This window comes from Pleuronectes platessa, chromosome 13 (assembly GCF_947347685.1).
Source record: "Pleuronectes platessa chromosome 13, fPlePla1.1, whole genome shotgun sequence".
Taxonomy (NCBI): Eukaryota; Metazoa; Chordata; class Actinopteri; order Pleuronectiformes; family Pleuronectidae; genus Pleuronectes; species Pleuronectes platessa.
The window spans coordinates 17,260,943-17,278,280 of NC_070638.1; positions in this window are offsets into that span (position 1 = coordinate 17,260,943).

The following is a 17,338-nucleotide window of genomic DNA, read 5'->3' on the forward strand; positions in this document are numbered from 1 at the left end:
AACAAAGACACATGGCAAGTGTGAAGCCAATTGAGTGAATGGCGTTTTGAGATCCTTCTGGATTTCTTGGAATATTGATGTAGTTCAGCAACAGATACAATGCATTTAATATGTTAGAGTTTGACAGCTGTAGTTACAGAATGGTACTAAAACTAGAATGGTACTCAGTGGAGTGCAAACCTCAGCCAATGGCGTCGCAGAGTATTCATCCTAACATATCCTCCCAGGCCTCATCCAAATCAATTTAGTAATTTTATGCAAAATAACAACGAGACATGGGTGAAAACATAACGTCTGAGGAGGTCAAACATCTACAGACACTCCAAGGTCAGCCATCACGTAAAGAAACAGCAACATAATGGAAATCCGGTCAGAGTTGGATTGGACACAGAATATATGATGTAGTGTCTTTTCAGAAGCAATGGCATTCATTTGCTTTCTACTGATTGGCTGAGTGATATTTTGCATTGATTTATTTGGGAAATGATTCATTTAGCAATTTCCTTCAACCTATAAAAAGGTTAAATGTATTCCAGTTGCAGCTGTACGCCCACACACACACACACACACACACACACACACGCGCAAACACACACACATGCAGGTGGATGTTCATGTATTCATGAGGCAGTAGTTTGAGTAAATCTACAAGAATTTCTCCTGGTCTGCAGGAAACTGTAGTAACCTGTCTTATGTAAGTGTTGTTTTGTGCAGCAGGGGGCAGTGTAATCTTTATTCAACCTCAGTGGTTTGTGATCTAACATCACCCTCAGTTTCCATGCGATGAGTCATTACTCAGGATGGAGGTAAATTACTTCAAGGGCTAACGCTGCTTTTCCACCCTCGCCAGCTCATTTGCTTTTGTCTCAGCCTTTGCCGGCGCAGAGGCTGCTCGTCCTTATTATCCTTGTTTGTGCTCTGTTATTAAATGTACTTGTTCGACTGAAACAAGGAGGAGAGACACAGTTGAACCTACCTGCTGTTGTGTGGTGCACATTTGAAGTGTTTTTAATCGTCGAAAGAAAAGAACACTGACTGAAACCAGCCTTTTGAAGAGCGGGATCTTCTGATGTGCTGCCTCAACCGGAAGCATTTATCCAACGGCTCCAGCTGCTTCTCAAACAGAATCGCTGGGTGCATTTCTATTTACTTCCTCACACGCTGTCTCTTGCTGTGGCCAGGCTCGGTCAGAGTGCTGGCTGATGTGAGAAAATTGGGTTAAAACCTCTTTATTCATCTGACCCGGTTGGGCAGCGGGAGCCTTTCAGAGATAAGCGTGCCTGATGCCCCCCCCCCCCTTCATTTTGTTAACAGAATTCCTGGGTTTCTCTTTGCCACGCCTCGTCCCAAAGATTATCTGTAAATGCAGAGCTGCAATCCTCTTTACTCGGGCACTCTGCTTTTATCTGAGCTCTGTTGTGGCCGGAATATTCTCAGTGTGCTGTTGAATATGTTTTTTTATTTCGGTGTACAGGTGTCTGCTTTGTACTTTGTCGGCTTGTTCACTCTTTCACGTGACTCCTTCTGAAGAATATCGAAATGAACTCCAGCCTCTTTGCAGAATTTACTTTCCGATGTGTCCACTTTATTAAGGAACAGGCACCTGTTTTTACACATAAAAGGTTGGCTTACTCGTCACTGACCTGAAGCACCAATCAACCTGTGAAGACAGTTGCTCTAAAAAGCCACGGACCTTGTGAGCTATGAGTTCATCCTCTGATTGATCTCATGTCTCGTCTGAAATCTTTAAATTACATCTCTTGCTCGTTTCTTTTTCTCTCGCCTGTGTTTATGATGTAATGCTCGCTTCAGCCAAGAATCTTTCCTTTTTTCTTTCCTTTCTTCCACGTTGAAACATTTTAAACTGGCACAGAAACATCTTCGGCTGTGTTTGCACCACCCAGGGGCGTTGAAACAGGGAAGGCAAAGTAGAACGGCCCCCAAGTGAGAGCCCTGTGTATGTAATATCTCAGGGTCAAAGGTCAAACTCACAGTGGCCTTCTCAAGTCTTTGTTGAGTGAAATTCTTCAAATGTTGACCAGTTGTCATTTGGACTTAAAGATGAACTGATGTCGGAGATTGTTGAGGGATAGATTGCAAAGGTCACAGTGACCTCGTACCAGTCTCGGAAAAAAAAAAAGTGTGTGTGTGTGTGTGGGGGGGGTGTGTGTGTGTGGGGGTGTGTGGCTTTACTAGTGCCTGCTCTCAAAGGCTCTGAATGCGTACCTGTCCTTTTAAAGGGCAAACACTCTAACCTTAATTTTCTCCTTCTTTCAGTCCATTACCTTGTTTCTACTTTAATTCACTTTTTTCCACACTTTATTGATTGACTCACACATCCAGCTATATCTATATATTTTTTTTCCTCACCCTCCTCTCCCTTCTCCTCCTCCGGCCTCCCTATAGCTCTCTCCTCTCTTTCTCTCTCACAATGCGTACTCCTCTCTGTCGGTGAGGGAGGGTGGAGTCGGCGAGGAGTGGAGGATCCCGTCGGTGTGAGCGGACGCGATTGGAGGAGAATAATCCTCTGAGTGCTTTGCTTTCTTAGTTTTTTTGCGAGAGGGGAGCAGGGGGGGGGCTTTCTTTGATGTTCTGCGGATACCATTGGAAGCCGCGATATTAAACGCGGATTTACAATTTCTGTCACAGATTTCCCCCATCCCCTCCCTCCGCCTTCATCTTCACCATGCGTTATTGCTCATTTCCTTCCTCTTTTCTTCAAATTGCACCACTCATCTTTCTATGACCCAATTTGCCGCACTTGCTTCCAGTCGCCGGACATCACACCGAACACACTGGTGGTCGTGATTTAGGAGCAGTTAAATCTCGTTCGTGGTCGGACTACAGTGGCGTTCTGACAGGGGCGTTTAGCAGGGTGCTTAGCGAGAGGCCGATAAGACGTTGGCAGCCACTTGAAATCAATTCGGCCATGCCTTACCCTCAGTAAACCCACCGCCGCAGAAGTCCCAGTCCCCCGTGCTTGTGATTAAACTGGGTGCACAGGGCTGGAGTAGCCGTTGAAAAAGCTGCCGCGGACCTGCCACATTTGATAAGTCTCCGGTTGGAGATGTGCGTATATGAATAACAGTCACCTCCAGGGAAGCTTCTGCTTAATGTTTCATGGACTTTTCTTCCTCTGCGCCTCTCTGTCATCCGAGATTCGCTTCCTGTCTGAATTGCGACGCACAGAAACATGAGGTGTTCCCTGAGATCGCGGCTCGGCCGACACACGGGCCCGAGGTGCCTGAGGTGCAGTGATGGATATGCTTTCACAAACACACTCGTGCCTTCTGCCTTCGCGGGGGACGAGGTGCAGACGTGGACACACAATATTGAGTCCACGTTCACTGGGTCGCGCTGTGTTCTCACGCAAAGCACACGCGGGCGAGACGCAGCTGAGACACACACACACGCAGATAAGATGTGACATGTTGACTAAATACAGGATGGGATGCACACCATTCAGCCTGGAGTAAAGAATGATCATGCATGACGTGCACTTTCACAGAAGCATGTAGCCTAACCTTTCCCTTCGCTGATGAATGAGTCACGACCCAGATGCCAAAGGTGACCTCACACGGTTTGTGCCTCCGACCGGAGCCGAACTCTTCCTCTGTGTCGTGTCTCCAGATTGTTGAAACCACATCTCACCGTCAGCTCGATTGTTTATTAATCCCACATGTCATCCCGCATTTTCTTTATATCTGTGATTTCATCTGAATTATTTGTCCGCTTTCCATTAAAGATTGAGCAGCATTGTACATATTGTAGTAGACACACATGATCCTGACACAATTTGACCGCTTGACACTCGTGTCAGTGTGTGAATTTAAAATATACATTCTGGAAGTGATTATGTATATTGTAGATCGATGCTTAAATGTAAGACTCTGCTCCACTTACATGAGAGAGCCCCGAAATGTGAGGAAAACCTAAGTAATCAATCAGCAAAGATAAATCCAGACTGAGCCGAACAGTGCCAGCTACATTTAAAAATCTAAACCGCTTAATGCATGAGCAAACATATCAGTGAGAATCTGTTGAATGCCGCTGACTTCACAATTTAGCAGTTCCATGCAAAGTCAAATGAAGTAAAATGCTGCTTAATGACAACAGATATGTAGTGATTGTAAATATTTGATTGGATATGTTGACACTCAGGGGTGATGGAAAGTTGTCACTATGGTTTTTAGTGCCACGATCAACGTTTTCCAAAAATCACTCCCTTTCAGCCAAATGTGCAGATGGTGCCAACTGCCAGCTCCAGATAGTTTATGTGATTTGCCAGTGTGTAGGTAGAAATAGTTTAGAGTTTTAATATTAACTGCTGGATTATTGGGATAACAGTGTTTTAATAGCAATTATCAAAACGATGAACACTTGAACAAACATCGGTGTGATACCTAAAATGACAAAAAACATATTTTTCAGAAATATGTCTTTTTGGCTTTTTAGTTTGGTCTGTTGTCCCATCCACTAACATAGAGGAGGCAGGGTTTATAACTGCAACCTGCCACTAGGGGGTTTGATCGAGACACTTATGGCTTCACTTTTGAGGGCTGTCATGTCTTCCTTTTACAGTCTTACTATATGTCAGGTGAAACTGGTCTAAATCCAGGCTCTTGAAGTACTATTTTAGACAGACCTCTAAGATGATGGTATCAGACGATTATAATATAAAATACACATGTGGAAACCTAGGGGCTGCGTTCTAGGTGGCGTTGTTGAGCCATTTTGCCACGTCCATTCTTGGCCTGAATAATAATAATAAGGATAATAATAATCATTTCAATTTCAATAGGGCCTCCCATCGATTTTGGCGCTCGGGCCCTAATTACAACTGATTTAAACCAAATTAACTTGCTCCAACTGATCCTCACCTGAGCCGTGCATGGCTTCCAAGGACAGTTGCTCCTCCATCATGTCAAACAGTGATCTCACAGACAGACGAGTAGATGGGAGGTATTTGACATGTCTCTTGTTTCATCGCAGTTCAGAGAGTAAAACGGGAAGTTTCCTGCAGTGTCACTCTGTGTTTTTTTAATATTTTTTTAAATCATAAATAAATAATCCGCTCTCCAACAGTTCTTTGACACAAAGTGACAATTTGGACTAATTTCACTGTGGCTGCGTCCTGCAGCTTCACAGCGGCAACACGGCTCCTTCGCAAACTTTCTTTCTGAATGAAGTTGCAGCTTCTTGGCTTTAAGCTCACTTACCAAACAACCTGCCTGTGCAGCAGTGTCTCCGTCAGATGAGCTCCAGCTGTGTGGAGCCGAAGAGCAGCCGCTTTATCCAAACACCGTTTTCCCTCCATCTCATCCAGTTCAGTATCCAGCTCAATGAAAGTGAAAACTATATATGTTTGGTCCTTTGACAATATCAATACAATTTGTATTATACCTAGAAAGGAGTGCCATAACAATATTTACTCCAACTTTCTCCCCTGTAAGTTTAGTTTTAGATTCACTGTGGTTAATGATGAATCCTCTGACAGCAGCCATGAGGGAAATCAGACTGTGGAAACTGCTCATAATGCAGCCGACCGAAAATTCTGACAGGCCACAAATCCATACAGTCAGATTGTTGATCGCTCAGGCAATTAACCAGGAGTCCTGACCCCCCCGTCCCTTAACCTGTACATCAAATAACAACACATAACCATAACCCTGAAGTCCAGACTACTTCTGAAATTAGTCAGAGGCAGTAACGAACATATAAATCATTTCCAAATAGCTGACTCAAAGCTCACTACGGGAAAGAGAGATTTATTCTTAACTTACTGGTTTATTAATTAAATTAATATTTTCAGTCGTCTGTTCTGAGTTATTTTGTTTAAAGGAGCATTAGGGTCACTTTCAAGAGAAAACAACAGTAGATTTTCTGAATTAAGTTGGCGACAGGCTGATCATTTGATTTCTCCCCCATAGCATTAAATTCCCTCTTTTTCCTCATCTCTCTATATATATACATACAAATGATATGATTATATTTTGACTTTATTCTTGTGATATTAAGATTTTGTCCTTGGCTTCATTCTAGTAATTGCATTACCTCATCATATTACAAGTACACTTAAAGAACAAAAATTGGCAAAACCTTATTAAACAAGAGCCCTGCTGAAAACATGCTTTTATTGAATCTCACACCTCGTGTGTTGAAGCAGATCCATTTAATGATCCAATGTTCATGTCTGTGGCTGCACTGTTGATATACTCAAACCATTCTCATTCAGCAGCAGAACAGGCAGCGACTGCTCGGTCTCATGTGCCTCTCTAATGTGCTAATCATATTTAAATGAATATGACTCTCTTGTGTACCTGCCTTCGTAATTGTGAATTATAGTGCTTGGAACAAACAGTGTAAAAATTATGTAACGTGATAGGGAAACACATTAGGAAAAATGACAAGCAAGAAAAAATCGTTTGTTGTTTCTGTTACTTTGTTCAGCTCCGTAGATCTTTGATCATCAGTTTGTTCTAAGTTCTGGAGAAGATGACGTTGTCTCATGAATTGCTGGTTAGAAGGAAGTCCTTCTCACACAGAGGTGTGGAGAGGCAGCTTGAAGGCCACTGCACTGACGCTGACATTGTGCACCGGCATCGAGGGGGACGGTGGCCCTCTCCCTCCGCCTGTTGCCATGGTTACATACATTGTGGGTGGTTGGGGGGGGTCTGTAGATGAAGATTTGGTGATTATGATGATGATGATGATGATGATGGTGTTTGTAGTCATAGTTGGTGCCCAGGGGCCTCTGTTTTCCCATCAGGCCCTCCACCCAGCGCCCGTGCCCTCTGTCACCTCCCCTGGGGAGACACTCGCCAGGTGAGAAAAGCACGCAACAGGAATTCGAAGGACCAGGTCGACTGCACGTGCGCTCCCCCGAGCAAGGTTGTGTTTGCCTGGTATGTCTGACCTTTTTGCTCGTTTTTATATAAATACAGAGCGGCTTATTTTCCTTCCAACCAAACGGGGGAACAGAGATGCACCTGCTGATATGTAACAGGAGGAATGTAGTTGCTGCTGAAGGGGACCTATTAGGGTTCTCTTCATTTTCTATCATATATAATGTTCCACTGTCGGGTGATCATAGTAGCGTGGCCAGAGATTGAGATAATGAGGTCAAGGTATGTTCAAGTTATCCCTCTGAGACCGAAGCTCCGGCATCCGACTCCTCTGAACACTATTCCAACAGCCCTTCTTTCTTCTGTGTCACAGATTTCTCTGTACTGGTGACCTGCTACAAGCTACAGTCTACCTAATATACCTGTAGTATACAATGTTTTTATATTTTGTTGACTTGTGTACTTACATCATCCAAAATGTTTCCAACAATGTTCAAACTCAGAGAAATACAACATTTTATTCAAGGTAACTGGACGTTTCATTTTGGTCGACGTCTATTTGCGTCATATCTGCTTTACCCGTGACTTTTCCCAGCTCTGCTAGCAAGTTAGCCAGTTGGCAGTTTTTTCCTTTCACTATTTGTATGGTTCATTCATAATGGGTCACAAGTTTTCATTGCATTAGGTGAATAAAAGTTAAAGGACTCATCGAATACCCATTTTACCACAGTTGATATGGTTCCTTGGGGTCTTAATGAAATGTCTGTAACAAAATACCCCAAGGATCATTTAAAACAGCACCTTTTTACCCTGTCTAAAACAGCCCTCCTCAGATTGACCTGTTTTGAGTGCCCCGCCCCCCCTCTCACTGATACCATGTCAGCCCTCAGCTCACACATAGGAGAATACGCCCCTGCAGGTTAAGATCTTCTGTTCAAGTCGATTTACTTACAGCTTTTCATAAAAAACACAGGATACATATCGCAAAGTCAGCAGCATATGGATGGCAGTGTCCGCCTGTCGGTCCATCCACCACTGGTCTTGATGTAGAACACTCAACAGCTACACAGGGCATTACCATTACGTAACTAGAATGGTACACAGTAGAGCACATTCCTCCACCAAGACCATAAGCAATAACCTCTTACAAATGAAAGAGACGTCTGTGCATGGCCTGCAAACGTTAATGAAATCTGCCGTAGCTAACGTTCCTCTGAGAAATGTCAGAATTTAATCTGCCTGACTTCAACTTGTTGCTCTATCTATTAAGACTTGAATTAGTTTAAAACCTGGATGAAAGTGTTTGCAGGAGCCCTTGATGGGAAACTGACGTAAAAAATGATGAACTGACATCACGAATAAAACCACTGAGGACGAGAGAAGAGACAGAGAGCGACCGCCGGGGTTTCATCGGATATGAATTCCAAACATTTTGAATTTCAACATTAAATCAAACTACTGAGGAAAAACTGATTGTATCAACTTGACTTGTTACGAGTTGTCAACATAAAACCAATGTCTTCATAATTATAGTAACATCACACTGAACTAAAACTAAAAAGAAAATGCTAATTCAATATTTAATGTGTTGTTTATTAAGTACATGGTAATTGAATGAAGTGAAAAAGCTTATTACCCTGTATTTAAGTTGCAAAAGTGACTGGGAAATAGATTTTTCTCCTTAAACCTCAAATTTATCCCCTTGTCTAGAAATCACTAGACGCCTTAAAGCTCGAAATCCACAGTCCAGTGGGGTTTAATTGACACGCTGTTAAATCATCAAAGCAATCCCCATATGACCAATGATGCAATCACACCATCAGCCCTGTCTGCTCACATGGTGTTAACACGGGAATCTTTCTCCTTCTTATCATCCATCCCATATGATGTTGATGTCTAACATGTCTCTACCCTGTCAGCTCTACTGCCAATGAAATGCTCTCAGCCGGAGTCCAAATCCCGGCCTTTTGTTTGACCTTCACTGAGTCTCTGGAGTCACTTTTCCCCACAAAACACATGGTCTCATATTAGTGCATGTCATTCTATGTAGATGTGGAGTTCAGTTTGGGGGTGTGAGTGTATTTTCTCCCACAGAGACCTTTAGTCTTTGGCGCGAGCAGTCGGACACTATTGCGTCCAACACTTGGGTTTTACATAACAGCTTCCCCCAAGAGCCTTTATGCTAAAGTTGACATATTAACTGTGTTAGCAGACAGCAGCTTTCCAACAAACCTTTTCCCGCCAAAAGGATTAATTCAGAGTTTAGTTCCAGGTTCATTAAAATACTGACCTGCAGGGGGGCCAATCAGAAATAGGCCTAAGAATTTGACTAATCACTGCTGACTGATCAGTGACGTCGCAGGTGTTGGTTTCCAAACATGATACAGTGTCACTGAGCGGGCATTTAGAAAACAATAAACCATGTCCAATCGGAAGGAAAGCTTGTTTCACTGACTCATACGACCATTCAAGGACCCTTCATGGGAGGGAAAACAAGGCAGTAGGAATAAAAGACACACAACAATAACTCTGATGCATCATGGGTAGTTTACACTGCACAGCCACCAGCATAAGTCGGTTGCTCAGTTGCCCTGGCCGGCTCTTCGGGCTTCCTTTCCGACGTTCCCCCTGAAGCATTCTAATTCCTCCAGAGTTATACTTTGTACTACTGTCCTATCCACTCGAGAGCTTTGACATCATTAATCCATTAAACTCTAAATTCCAGAGGATTTTTTAGCCCTCCTTCTCCCAGATTAGCTGTTCAGTGCGTTTCTGTGTCAGTTCACTGGACTGAAATTAATTTTGCGACTAATTTAGTAATTGCACGCCAAAGCTTTTTCATCTGCGTGGCGGATGAGCTGTATCACTCAGCCGCTGTACTGCAGGCAGGTTAGATGTGGTTATATCCACTTACTACAGCACAGGATTGTTATTACACTTTCAGTATGAATACTACATTGTGTGCTCATGACAAATAATCAACTTACCCAGTGAGAGCCGGCAGAAAACTGGCCTTTTTCCTATTGTATCTGAGAAATCCAGATCGTAGACTGGTGCATGCTGGGACCTGTCAGCGGCAGAAAGCCTGCACCAGGATGTAGACACTGAAACATGACAATTTGCATAAGCTTTTAACCACTTTCTCTGAATGTCTGCTCGAACTGTGAGTACTGTATTAGAGAGGACGGCTGCTCCGGATAAGTGCTTGATTCACTGCTTTCGCCCATTACGGACAAGCTCCTCTGACACACTGCAGGGGCTACTCCTTTCATGTCGTGTGTGTGTGTGTGTGTGTGTGTGTGTGTTCCGAACGTGCTCTTAGTTGTGTGGGTGGTGTTGGTTGTAATGGAGGAGGGGGATGATGTGGGCACATGTGGGATGATGAGTGACTCTCAATCTTCTTCCCATCTACCGGGTCTCCCTTGGCGTCCCTGCCCCCACCCCCACCCCCTCCCCCTGTCTAGACCCACAGGGATGACAGTGTTGCGCTGCCGTGGGACGGGTGATCACCTTCACCCCCCCCCGACCACCCGACCACGTCTTACGTCCCTGCCTCTCCGCGTGACTCGAGTTCCCAGGGGTCCAGCATATCACCCAAAAAGCCTGGCGTCTGCTCGGCCTCGTCCACGCGCTCGCCCGCCCTCCGAAAAAACACAACAGCTTTTCAAATGCACACCGGCATTGTCGTGACACTGACTAGAATCACACTAAATTACCAGTTTGTAGTGAGGTGTAATAACAGCGGTGCCAGACGCCGTTCCCATGACGCCGGCTGCTCTGCTCCACTCGTACCAGGCCCATCTGCCGGCAGGGATGTGCAGCTCTGTCGTACAAGATGGATGTGAATGCTAGGTGCACCCTGTTATCATGGCTCTCCCTCTCTCTCTCTCTCTCTCTCTCACACACACACACACACACGTGCTTGCCAGAGGTGTGAGAACCATCATAATGGTGTGTCTTGCAAACCCAGTCATCACGTGTCACTTCTGACAGTCAGCTGCTTACCTCCTCTGCTGGCGCACACAGGCGTACATGCACCCGCAGTCATTGTGTGCGATTGTTGTCACGAAGGATGTGAGGAGAAGCCTGACAGGTGGTGATGCCAAAACATGACGTGTTCTCACGCAAGCTGCAAAACACAAAGGCACGTGTGACTCCGACATTTAGGATATACCTGGAACATGATACAGCCACACTGAGAAATTGTTTGTTATAATCTCCCTCTCCTTGTATTTAGAACACGTACCACGTCCTTCGCAGAAACACACATAATATTTTCACATCTGTGGTTAACACTCAGCGTATCTCAGGTGCTTGGAGCAGCTTTCCATGCTGGCATCTGCCGAGCCCGTGTCTGGCATTGTGCGTTTGGTTAGAATGGCGTTTTCTCTGCCATCATCCCCAGTCATCCCTAATCCTGTGACTGCAGCTGTACACACAATGGCTAATCCCATCATGACTCAATTGTGTGAGGAAATAAAGACACACGTTGGCTAAGTAGGGGAAAGTTATTCGTTGGAGCTCAAAGGGGATGGGGTCCGTTGTTGTGTTCTCCCCGGGGAGGAGTGAATGGCATTAAACGTTCACCTGCCAGTGCGTCTTCTGTTTGGACGGGCTCCAACATGGCTCCTGCTGCTGCTACAGGCGGAGGGAAGGTTTTTTTATTTTCTCGCCATGAATAAAAGGTGATACGCTTTTCAAAGAATTCCAGTTGCTGGATTATACGGACTAATGCGTGCGATGTAATGCTAACAATACGCCTCACATTGCAAACATTGGCTTTCCTCTGTGTGAGAGGGCTTTTTCATCCGGGCCTTTTGCAGAATGCATCATTTTCAGGCGTCGGGCAAAAGTGAAACAGAATGTTGTCGCTAGCAGGTTATGTACTCTGGAAAGAGAACTCCAAACCGTAGCCAGTAATTGCAGCAATTTCACAGAGGGGACTTCTTGTTTACGGAGGGAAACCACGCACAGCTTGGAAGTTCGGTACAACCACAGGCTGTCTGCGCTGATGCCTGTTTGTGCTTTACAGAGCCACTGACCATGCTTGTATGTGTCAGCCTGCCGTGGCCTCTATTTCTGCTCCTGCTTCACTGACTCCTGTGCACTGGCTCAGATAATGAACAGTCCGACCCAAGGGGGACAATTAGCGTCTTAATGTGTCTGATCTGATCGACGTTTGCTCTGGTGAGTGGAAATCCTGCTGAGGAGCGAGCGCCGCCGTGCTAAGGCCATCGCAGCCGGTGTCATGACACAGAGAGGATCAGACTTAAAACACGAGCCCCTTGTCGGACGCTGCTGCTCCTCTCAGCTCGACATGGATCATGAACCCCGCTTTGCCTTTTGGGATTTGCCATCTGAAGTTTTATTTGTTTTTTTTTGCTCACTTCACCTCCTAAAAGATTCTTGCTGCAGTGAACACTCGAAGCTGGCATTTGCCTCAAGGAGCTGAATCCAGTGCGCTACCTTTTGTCTAAAGACACCCTCGACACACCAGCCGGGCGAAGAGGCCGGGCAGACGCTCTGAATTTTAATCAAAAGGAGAATATTGAATTTGTAGAATTTAAAAATGTGCCTCTCACACAAAATGCTCCCAATCCTCTTTGATATGGAAAGCTACTACTCCTCCCCACACTCATGAATTAAATTATTTCCCCTGTCTGTGCAGTGGAGTAGCCCGGGGCACTATGACCCTCATTACATGAGTTGCACATATAAGAGAAAAGACACCACTTCTCTTTATTTGCCATTCATTTTGATTCTATTTATTTTCTCCTCAGTCTCGACTGCACAATGAGTCCCCAGCGGGGCAGTGACAAGTGGTGCTCACTGCTGACAGCATGTTAAATAGGTTGTGAGGAGGTCCTGACATATTGAAAAGTACATAATATATTCACATAATTAAATGTTAGAATGGAGCTGCTTGAAAATCAAACCAGCCACATTTTGTTTTGGAATCTGAGATATTATTATACTACTATTATACTACTATAACTCCATTTGTCTTTTAGATTGGTTTCCTATAAGCCTTACTTTCATTTTTCATTTCTCTCTGCCAGCAGGTGAAGAGCCGGCCAAAATTAAGACATGATTTACAGCACAAGCAAAGTTTGTCTGCCACTGCGTATGAAAAACAGAAAGAGGACAAAGAATTGGATTTTTGTAGCTTTCTCCAGGTAGTGGAAATGGTGGATGGTGCTTTAGTCAGAGAAAACAGGGAATCTCAACTCACAGCAGAGGAGCCCAGTCTTTGAGTAGACTGGGACGGCGAAGAGGGAGAGAGATAGAAGCTGAGGTCAAATGAGTGAGAAGCATGGACGGACATTCACTTGGAAGATTGATCCAAGAATGCAGAGGGTTCAGCTCATCATCATTGTTATTACATCGGCAAGTATCAAAAACTTGTCGACTTATCGATGTAACCCGGTGACATATCTCTGCCTCTATCATAGCATTGAACACAGAAAGACAGAATGTGACGGTGCAGCCAGGTCTGTAGAGCTGAAGTGATCTTTCCTGTGGGGTTGTTACCACAAGTGGACCATTTTATGCAAAAGTAGTATTTGATCTACAGTTCTTATAAACTATTGATAGAGCAGCTTTACATGAATTAATGCAGTAGGTTCTCAAATGGGGGTCTGAGGACGCCCAGGGATCCACGAAAGGTTTCCTGTTTCATCTGTTGAAATCATCTGGGATAAGGGTTATCTGTGTCGATGTGGTGAAAATATTGTAAATACGTGTGTAATATAATTCTAAGACACTTCTCTTGTGCTGTTTGTTTACATAACAAAGTATAAAGACAAATTGTCTTTATCAAGGTATTCCAGGAGACATAAGTAAATATATATATTTGGATATATATTTTTTATTTTCTATTTTAAATTTTTGATATTCTATTTTATTCTATTTTATACTATTTCTATTTGATTTTTTTGGCTGTAATTACTTGAGCATTGCTAGAAGAGAGCCTGTGACTCAAGCATTTAATTGCCAGCGACTGCTTAATGTTATTGTTGTGCATTTGACAATAAAAATCTTGAATCTTGAATCGTTAATCTTGAGGGGTCCCCAGAATATGTTCCATCTTGTAGGAGGTCCTTGGCAGAGGAAAAAATAGAGAACCTCTGTATTAATGTCAATATTAGCTGTAAAAGAGAGAAACAGGGCTTTCTACAGCAACTCCTTCCGTCTGTAAGTGAATAACACGTTAATTAGTGGATAGATAGTAACTGATTACACATAATCTATAAGTCAACATAATCATGCCTTTAAAATCTGGATTTTAAACCAGTAAGAAATTCTAAAATCACAAACATAGAAGAAACACAATTTCATTTTTCACAGTGAAGACACATCACAGCATTTGAATGTTTCTCATTCTATGCACCATGGCACCATCTTGGCCACATTTGAAAGATTTAGCGATTCTGTCTGTTACTGTGGGGCTCGGCGTGACCTGGTTTCTATTGCTCAGGCTTTTTTTCCCGGTCTCTTATGAGCCTGTGAGCTCTCTCCAAGGCTCGGCTCAGCGTCTCCTTGCTCGTCCTTAATCAGGACTAAAAATGAAAGGTGACCGGTGCTGTTGCCGTCAGCGCCCCTGTGGGCTGCTTTGCCTCGGGAGCTCAGTCTGCCAGAGTCAGGATCATGTTCCGAATCACTTCTTGTACCGCTGGATGGCTTTTGGTAATCTTTAATTTCCTATTGCTCACATTTGCGTCCTTGCCTGTAAGTCTTATTTAAATATTCTTTTTTTTCATTTTTTTAACCTCAAATTCTATATTTGATAGTTTTTTTTTTCTTTTGCTCTGTCATGTGCTATTCCATGAAATATCACCACTCATAATGATGGTGTCTAAAGTGGGATGCAGAGCAGTATAGCTATTTTAACGCTTTATAAAATCCCAATGTGATGAACATTACATTGTTATCGTTAGAGGAGACTGAAGGGATTTAATGACATTGGACGAGGTGAGCAGAAGGCAGTTATGGGTTTTTTCAGTCCAGTCTGATCCTCCAGGTTGTGACACTGGAGTTTCTGTTGGCGAGAGCATATGGCGGCTCTTACGCCGGTTTGTGGACCCTTTAATTAACCCAGTGGTCCAAATGAGGCTACTGCTGTGAAGGAGAGAAAAATAAAATGAAAATAGCTGCAGAGAGCGATATAGTGTGTGTCGTGTGTGTGCGTGTGTGTGTGTGTGTGAGTGTAAGTGGGGGAAAATAGGGCAGTAGTGGGGGTGGGGTATCCTGCGTGAAAACAATGTTATGTAATCCAGGGGTTTATTATGTAAGGGATCAATAGTGTAATAGTAAGAGGACTGGGGTCCCCCCCCCCCCCATATCCGAGCAACACATGCTTATCATTGTTCTCCTCTGAAGTTCACGGCTAATTGTTTCTCAGGAGAGGTGCCCAGCATCCTCCGCTGCTCCTGCTGTGGGAACAGAGATGGTGTTGCAGGCTGTGTTGTCAGACAGGCACAGGAAGGACTGCACGGCTCCATGCGACAGGTCCCCCCCCCCCCTGTGCTTTTTAACATTAATCAGATGGGTCACAGTGAACGTTCTAATGTCACTGAGATGAAATAGCAATCTTTTTTCTTCACCTCTGCTCATTAAATCATGGCCTGTGCTCTACAATTTATAAGCTTAATGATTGCAGCCCTTAGCCAGCTCGAGAAAGATGTCACGTGGGTGCGGGCAGATTTTCCAGCTCACAGACAGAAGCCGACATGTCGCAACATCGGATTTCAATATACGGCAACTTTGCGTTGGTTCTAAGGTGGCAGGATGATAACTCTTTTGTAATTCAAGATTCAAGATTCAAGATTTTTTATTATCAAATGCTGAACAATAACATTAAGCAGTCGCTGGCAGTGAAATGCTTGAGTCACAGGCTCTCTTTTAGCAATTACAACCTAAAAAATAAAAATTAAATAGAATAAAATTGAATATCAAAATTTAAAATAGAAAATAAAGTATATATATCTAAATATATATAAAAACAGCTGAAGAGAAAATAAAACAACAATAGTGCAATTTGTGCAATGGTGCTAACCCTAACCCTTATGGCCTGGGGGATGAAACTGTCTCTGAGCCTGGTGGTGCGGGCCCGGATGCTGCGGTACCGTCGGCCAGACGGCAGCAGGCAAACATTTTTATGGCTGGGGTGAAAGGGGTCTTTAATAATCTCTTCTTGGATGGCCCTTTATTTTAGAAGACACACTTGTTTTTATACAGCCAATCAAATTGATATTGATTGATTCAGCCTCGGGAGGCTGGTTTGAAACAAACACGAAAACAAGTGTAAGTGTACGTAATGCCTAGTTCAGAAAATTCAATCTTTACAAACGAGGACACACATCCTCCTTTGCCAATGTTTATCCGGGTAAGCCCTTTACAAATATCAGTTTGTAGGCCAGTTATTATTATAATTATGACAGAGCATAAAAACATGTGTTTACTGAGGTTATAGATCAAGTGAGAAGTTGTCATTTTCTCATAGACTTCTACAGAAACAACTTGAAACGACCAGTGGAGTCTCCCCCTGCTGGTCATTTACAGTTTACACATTGGCTTCATGTCTCTGGACCTGGAGTGGAAGGTGAGTTCCTCCTGTTTCCTGTGCTCAGGATTTTTCCTTATCTCAACAATGAAAAAGAAATACACTTCGCATAAAAGATCATGTGGACATTATTTGTACACCCCTTATCTGCTGTCATAGTCATGATTAGGGATGACTAATCATCACCTTGAGCTTAAACAGGATAAAAATAAACAGTCTATACTTTCCAATGTCAATAACTACCCCACATACTGGGCACAATGCAGCGAAGCATTGGCATTTGACTGCAGCTGAATGTCTATATAAGTGTGTCAGGAAGCCGACATGGTGCACTGTGGAACTCAACATGACACCTGTCAAGACGGGGAAATGGCGGTTCCATGTTTTCCAATTCCCCTGCTCCATCAGAACGGCCTTGTTCCTCTTCTCACTGCGGAGACACCATCACAGGCTTTCCCTCTTCTTCTGTTGCTCTTTCATTCTCACCCTCTCTTGTCTTATTTTCACTCCTTTGCTCTCTCTTTTTTAACATCTGTATTTCATTCCCATTCTCTCTTTTCGATTTCCTGGCTTTTGCTCTGTCTTGCACTTTGTCTTGTTGCACTGTTTCTCTCCTTCTCTCTGTCTTTCTACATCTCCCTCCCTCTCCCCCTCTCTCTCTTTTGCCCTCGTTCACCTCCTCCATCTCTGCTCGGCTGCTCCGGGATCGTGCCTGATCATTCAACATCCAAAATATGGTCCCCTCACTGTTGCCCTGTGTTCCTCTCATCCCGACCATGTAATATTAAAGTCAGGGGGGACGGCGCTGCTGTTTTCAATGAGCGCCCGTTCGCGGTGAGAGGAAAAGAGACCGGGAGCAGGGGAGGGGGAAGCCGTGTCACCCACAGCAGAGCCAGCGAGATGAATGCACTTTGACTAAATCTTCCCTTTA